Raw genomic sequence first — 8017 nt, forward strand, 5'->3', positions numbered from 1 at the left:
CTCCTCACTGCTTAGCACGACTCCCAAATATATGATGAACTTCTTCATCCAGACTCCATCTTTTAATGCCTCTACTGTACCAATGTACTCCGCCTCTATGGTGAGTCAATAGTAGTATCTTGCTTCGAACTCTTTCAGCACATTGCTCCTCCATTCAAGGTGTACACATACCCCGAATTCTATTAGGATCAAGAGTGGCACTAAGAGGGGGGGTGAATTAGTGCAGTGGAAAACTTTTGCTATTTCAAAAAACTTATTTCGATTAAAATCGATTCCAACGAGAATGATTTCAATTCAATCCGTTTCGGAAGGAATTTAAACTCGAAACCTTTCGTGAAAGTATAAGAGAAGACTAAGGTGATTTGCAGCAATACAAATTACACAAATAAAAAGCGTCGGTTTCGTAAAGTCTTTGTACGATTAAAGCCAATCTCGGAAGATGTTTACATGAAAGCATATGTAGACATAGTTAAAGCACAGTAAGGAGGAGAGACAGTTTGCTATAAAAGAAAGTTGCTTAAAGTAAATGCAAACTGAGTTTTAGAGTGGTTCAGTCAACGTGACCTATATCCACTTTCGGCTTCCTCCTCTAACGAGGTCACCGGCATCCACTAGAGGCCTTCCTTCAATAGGCGAAGGCCAACCACCTTTTATAGCTTTTCTCCTTTTGCAGGGTTTAGGAGACAACCCTTACAAGTTTCACTCCTCTCTTGAATGATCTCAACACTTAAGAAACGGAAGAGGAGAACTCTAGAACTTTTACAACTCTTTAACACTTCAAAGACTCAAGAATATATCAAGATTTGTTGTCGTTTCATGCAGAAAAGGGTGGGGTATTTATAGACCCCAATGCTTTAAAAAATAGAGCAAAGAAGTGTCTCACCCCAGATTTCGGGGGTACTAGCGGTACCACCGCCATTATTGGGCAATACTATCACTTGACATCTAACACTGGACAGTACTACCGCTCAGGCTGGGCGGTACCATCGCTTGATAGGGGTGGTACCACCGCTAGCAGCAATAACTGCCGACGGTGCCACTGCCTAACAGGGGAGGTACCACCGCCCAGAATTCCTAGAAGATCGAGTATCCCAGGCGATGCCACCGCTGGCCCGAAATTTAGGGGCTGAATAGGTTGCTCCATTCGGCCCAATTCAGCCCTGTCAAAGGCCCAGGTGGCCCCTAATTAAGTTAGTGGGATTACCTCTCAATCCTAACTTAATTTACACTCTAACTATGACAATTAAGACATGTTTACTGCACTTCTTGTTCTGGTGCGTCAATTGCTCTTCCGACGAACTTCTGGCGTACTTCCGGCGAACATCCGACGAACTCTCGGCAATGCTCCGACGGACTCCCGGCAAGCTCCTGGGCTTTGCGACGATCTTTTTGGCGAGTTCCAATGAGCTTCTATAGCAAGCTCCTGGACTTCTCGGTTGGTTCCGGGAGAACTTCCAACAAATGTCCGGACTTCTAACGAACTCTCAAACTCCCAACGTGATCTCGATCTTGACTCTGGCACAACACCTGCTTTATGTCTTACTGCCATCGTAGTTAATCCTGCACACTTTTCTCAACATATAGATTAGATCAAATAAATTATAATTGACTTCATCATCGAAATCCGAGATTCAACAATCGCCCCTTTTTTTTGATGATGACAATCAATTGATAACGGAGTTAACCTTAACTCCCCCTATCTATATGCCATACTTGAGAAAGACATTCTTGAATTCATTGCCTTTCAATTCAAGAGACATATTGATAAGTTAAGTTCATTTAAACTTATAAATATATATATCATGATTCCAATCATGATCTAACATTTTCAAAATGATGTCAAGGCATGACATCCATTTTCAAGTCTGATATTTCAAATATGAAAGCTGACAAACATAGTAATTCATCATTCTATGACAAGATATCAATTTGTAAAATTGCAAGTAAAGCTCTAGATATCTTATCATGATGAAGAAAGGTTAACATGCAAACATTTCAAATATAAAATTACATACATTTATCATCAATTTACCATATTTTAGTATTATTTCTCCCCCTTTGTCATCAACAAAAAGGAGAATAATTCAACAATGCAAGTGTGATAAAAATTCATGTCACATTTTAAATTTTAAAAAAAATTCATACCAATCATATTTCAAGCATTCATGACATGATATCATTCAAAAATTCTCAACATTAAAAGTTATAAACATAAAGGAGATAGCTTTCATTAACTTCTTCCTCTTTTTTTTTTATCATCAAAACTTTGCATGAAGAAGGAAATAAAGGAGGAAAATCTATTGAGAACCAACTTTGAATGAAGTTAAAAATGATAAAAGAGTTTCATTAAATCATGCTTCAATTTTCACAAGGATCAAAATATTCATGTGAAATCAAATCCTCATTCTTGCAAGTGTTCATCTCATAAAAAATCATAAAAATTCTTCCTTCATTAAGAAAGAATTCATGAGAAAGAATCATCATATGAAGGATAAAAGAAATTCTAAGAATTAATCTTCATAATGAGAGGAGCATCACATCAAAACCATTTCTCAATAAAAACTCACAAGTGATAAATCTGAGAGATGCATTTGTCAATGACTTTCATGAATCGAACATATAAATACTTCATGCATTTATAAAATATTTTTTCATAGCTTTTCATCACTATTTGCATCATGATAACATGCTCATCATTATAGAAACTTTTAGCATCAAGGCACAAAATTTTCAACATCAAAGTAAACATGTTATTGAAGCACACAACCTTATCATCATGTAAGATTCACATCATAAAATTATCAGCACATAATTTAAGTGAGTGATCAAAGAATCAAGAAAGTCCGAAACCAAAATTTAACAGATTCATGCATTCAGACATATTAACATTCCTAACTCTCTTCTAATAAAATCAAATTATTCTTCACTTAAAGGCTTTGTAAAAATATCGGCTAATTGATTTTTGTATCAATAAACTCTAGGATTACATCATGATTAGTGACATGATCTCGTATAAAGTGATGCCTAATGTCAATATATTTTGTTCTAGAGTGTTGAATGAGATTCTTTGTTAAACATATTATACTTGTGTTATCACATTTTATGGGGATATTTTTAATATGAATCTTATAATCTTCTAAAGTGTTTTTCATCCACACAACTTGTGCACAACATGCACTAGCTGCAATGTACTCAGTTTCGGTTGTAGATAGTGCAACCGAATTTTATTTCTTGAAAGTCTAAGAAACAAGTGTGTGTCCTAAAAATTGACATATTCCTAAAGTGCTTTTTCTATCTAATCTACATTCAGCAAAATCTGCATCAGCATAAGCAATTAGCTCAAAGTTTTCAGATTTTGGATACCATAATCCTAGATTTATGGTTCCTTTAAGATATCTAAGTATTCTCTTAACTACTTTAAGATGAGATATCTTAGGATTAGATTGAAACCTAGCACAAAGTCCTACACTAAACATGATATCCGGTCTTGTTGCGGTGAGGTAAAGTAAACTTTCTATCATACCCCTATAAGCTTTTTGATCAAAGTTTTCTCCACTTTCATTAATTTCTAACTTAGTGGAGGTGCTCATAGGAGTGTTGATAGCCTTTGAGCTATCCATATTAAACCTTTCTAGCAAATCTAAGACATATTTTATTTGACTAAGAAATATATCATTACTTAGTTGTTTGATTTGTAAGCCCAAAAGAAAGTTAATTCCCCCATCAAACTCATTTCAAATTCAAGACTCATACTTTTAGTAAATGATTCACAAAGAGATTCATTCGTAGAACCGAAAATGATATCATCAACATAAATTTGAACAATAAAAAAATTATTTTTAAAATTTTTGATAAACAATGTAGTATCGACCTTGCCTTTAGAGAAATTATTTTTAATAAGAAATGAACTAAGTCTTTCATACCAAGCCCTTGGGGCTTGTTTTAAACCATAGAGAGCTTTAGTTAATTTAAACTCATGATTAGGAAGACTATCATTCTCAAATCTAGGAGATTGTTCAACATAAACTTCTTCGAAAATAAAGCCATTAAGAAAAACACTTTTAACATCCATTTGAAACAACTTAAAATTATTCATACTAGTATAGGCAAGGAGCATCCTTATGGCTTCTAATCGAGCCACAGGAGCGAAGGTTTCTTCGTAATCGATACTTTCTTCTTGGTTGAAACCTTTGGCCACTAATCTAGCCTTATTTCTAACCATGATACCGGATTCATCTTGCTTGTTTCTAAAGACCCATTTAGTACCAATAACTAAATAGTCATTTGGCCTAGGAACAAGCTTCCACACCTCATTTCTCTCAAATTGATTTAACTCATCTTGCATTACGATGATCCATGCATTTAGGTTCAATTTGGGAGAGAAAAGCGATGTTGGCACGAAAATTTTTAACAGAAGAATGTGTTTAAACCCCTTTAGATGTGTCTCCTATGATTAGCTCCTTAGGATGAGCATCTACATACTTCCAATCCTTGGGTAAGAATGGTTTGGAAGTAGTTGCATCCAAGTTGCTAGATGGAGAAAGGGTTTCATTTAAATTCAAAGCATCAAAATTAACATTATCATCAAAATCATTTTTCTTAATTTCGAAAACCTCATTAAAAACAACATGAATGAATTCTTCTATAATCAAAGTTCTTTTATTAAAGATACGAAATGCTTTGGAAATAGAAGAATAGCTAAGAAAAATTTCTTCATCGGATTTAGCATCAAATTTTCCTAAGGCATCTTTTTCATTCAAGATAAAACATTTATACCCAAAAATTTTAAAATATGAAACATTGGGTTTTTTGTTGTTCCACAACTCATAAAGAGTTTTGGTGAGTAAAGGTCTTACTAGAACTCTATTCATGACATAGCATGCCGTGTTTACGGCTTCGGCCTAAAAATATTTGGGTAGGCTATGTTCATTCAACATGGTTCTTGCTATTTCTTATAAATTTCTATTCTTTCTTTCTACTACTCCATTTTATTGAGGATTTCTTGGAGTAGAGAAGTTGTGGTTGTATCCATTATATTCACAAAATTCTTGGAAATCACGGTTTTGAAATTCACCACCATGATCACTTCGAATTGACAAAATCATAAAACCCTTTTCATTTTGAACAAGTTTACAAAACTTAGAAAAATACCTAAAGCATTCACTTTTGTGTGTCAAAAAATAAGTCCATGTGTATCTATTATAATCATCCACGATGACAAATGTGTATTTGCTACCTCCTAGGCTTGATATAGCAATTGGTCCAAACATATCCATATGGATCAATTATAAAGGTCTAGAGGTACTTATTTGGTTCTTAGGTTTGAAGCTATCTTTTATTTGTTTTCCTAGTTGATAAGCATCACACACATTATCTTTGACGAACTTGATATGAGAAATTCCTCTTACAAGTTTTTTAGATAAAATTTGGGTGATTAGTTTCATGCTAGCATGACCTAATCTCCTATGTCAAAGCCAAACATCGTCATTTAAAATCGAAAAACACATTTCATTGCAAAGATCATTAATGTCAATGGTGTATACATTATTTTATTTTAGCACAAACATAGATGTGTTTTTATATGGTTTTTCAACAATGCAAGCATTAGATTCAAATTTAACAATATATCATTTATCACATAATTGACTAATGCTCAAGAGGTTATGCTTTAAGCCATCAACTAATAATACATCTTTAATAAAGAAGTTGGATTTGTTACCTATGGTTCCTTTGCCAATGATTTTACCCTTGTTGTTGTCTCCGAAGGTGACATATCCTTCGTCTATGCTAGAGAGCTTACAAAATTGAGATGGATCTCCGGTCATATGCCTTGAGCATCCACTATCAAGGTACCATCTCTTGCTCCTAGCTTGTGATGGTAAATGTTTCTAAAAACAGGATGATTTTTAGGTACCCAGTTTACTTTGGGTGTTTCAAAAATCGATCTAAATTGCTTATCATATTGCATTGAGTCATTTGAGATTCTTTTAGGAACCCAAATCAATTTATGTGGACTATATTTCTTGAATGGACATTTGTACGCAACATGTCCAGGTTTGCAACAAAAGTTGCATTTGGTGTGAGGTGTGATACATGCAAGGTAGGGCCTTTAATAAAGGTGGTTGGATTTTGATGAGAGCTACTCATGAATCCAATTCTGCCTTTTCTATGAATGTGACCCTTGTTGGCAAGGATCATATTCAAGGACTTGCTACTAACCTCAAATTTCTTCAAGGTATCTTTGAGTAGCAAGTTTTTCTTTCGAAGTATTTCTAAATCATGGCATTTTATGCAAGGAGCTAAGCTATTTTCATGCTCAATCTTTACTCTATCAAAATTGCTAATAAGAGAAGCATGTTCCTTTTTCAAAGAATTATACTTTTTACTCAAAATTCTACATTCATCAAATAATTCATGAAAGACATTTGAAAGCTCATCGAAAGTTAAATTTACGTCTAAAGAACTTGTTACCTCATCTCCAATAGCCATTAGCGTATTGTGAGCAACTTGCTCGGTGTTGGTTGGCTCCTCTTCTTTGGATACACTTAAGTCATCCCATGTTGCTTTGAGAGCCTTCTTCTTTGGTATCCTCTTCTTGGCTTGGGGACATTCACTCTTGTAGTGTCCCGACTTCTTGCATTCGTAGCATATTACTTGATTTTCTTGGGTTCAAATTTATTTTTAGTGTCATTTTTAAATTTATTCTTTTAATGAATTTTTTTAATTTCCTTGTTAAAAGTGCCAAGTCATCATCAAAGTCCTCATCACTTGAGTTTTCTTTCAAGTGGTCTTCTTGTGTTCTTAGTGCTATATCCTTCCTGATCTTTGGAAGAGTGTCCTCAAGCTCTTCATGAGCTTTGCATGTCATTTCATAGGTCATTAGTAGCCAAATTAGTTCTTCAAGAGGAAAATTATTTAAATCTTTAACATCTTGAATGGCCGTAACTTTAGGGTCCCAACTCTTTGGAAGGGATCTTAAAACTTTATTAATGAGTTCAAAATTCGAGAAACCTTTACCAAGTCCTTTTAGACCATTGACGACATCCGTAAATCGGGTGTACATGTCTCCAATGGTCTCACTCGGTTTCATTCGAAATAACTCATAAGAATAAACTAAAAGATTAATTTTTGACTCCTTCACTCTATTAGTGCCTTCATGAGTCACTTCAAGTGTCTGCCAAATATCAAAAGTTGTTTCACAAATCGACACTCGATTAAACTCGTTTTTATCTAATGCACAAAACAAGGCATTCATAGCCTTGGCATTTAAAGTAAAAGTCTTCTTCTCTAACTTATTCCAATCGTTCATTGGAAGAGAAGACTTTTGAAAATCATTTTCGACAACGTTCCAAAGCTCAAAATCCATTGAAATTAGGAAGATCATCATTCTAATCCTCCAATATATGTAATCCGTCCCATTGAACATGGGCGGATGTGTAATTGAATGACCCTCTTGGTTGCCGAAAAATGTCATCTCTCTTGGGTTTAAAACCAAACGAAAGTGAACCTTGCTCGGATACCGATTGTTAGGATCAAGAGCGGCACTAAGAGGGGGGGGTGAATTAGTGCAGCGGAAAACTTTCGCTATTTCAAGAAACTTATTTCGATTGAAATCGATTCCAACGAGAATGGTTTCAATTCAATCCGTTTCGGAAGGAATTTAAACTCGAAACCTTTCGTGAAAGTGCAAGAGAAGACTAAGGTAATTTGTAGCTGTTAGGATCGGAGCGGCACTAAAAGGGGGCAGGGGGGGGGGGGGGGGGTGAATTAGTGCAGCAGATTAAAACGTTGGTTTCGACAAATCTTTCATACGATAAAAATCGAACTTGAAAAGCTTAACTTGAATGCGTGTTCGTAAAGGTATGCAGTAAAGGTAATGAGGAAATAAAGTACGTAAGAAGGTTTGCAGTAATGTAAATAGTAATAAGAAAATGCAAACCAGAGATCACACCAATTTTAAAGTGGTTCGGTCAAATGACCTACATCCACTTGCGAGGCCCTCTTCGATGAGGCTCCC

This window comes from Musa acuminata, chromosome BXJ2-11, assembly GCF_036884655.1.
Source record: "Musa acuminata AAA Group cultivar baxijiao chromosome BXJ2-11, Cavendish_Baxijiao_AAA, whole genome shotgun sequence".
NCBI lineage: Eukaryota > Viridiplantae > Streptophyta > Magnoliopsida > Zingiberales > Musaceae > Musa > Musa acuminata.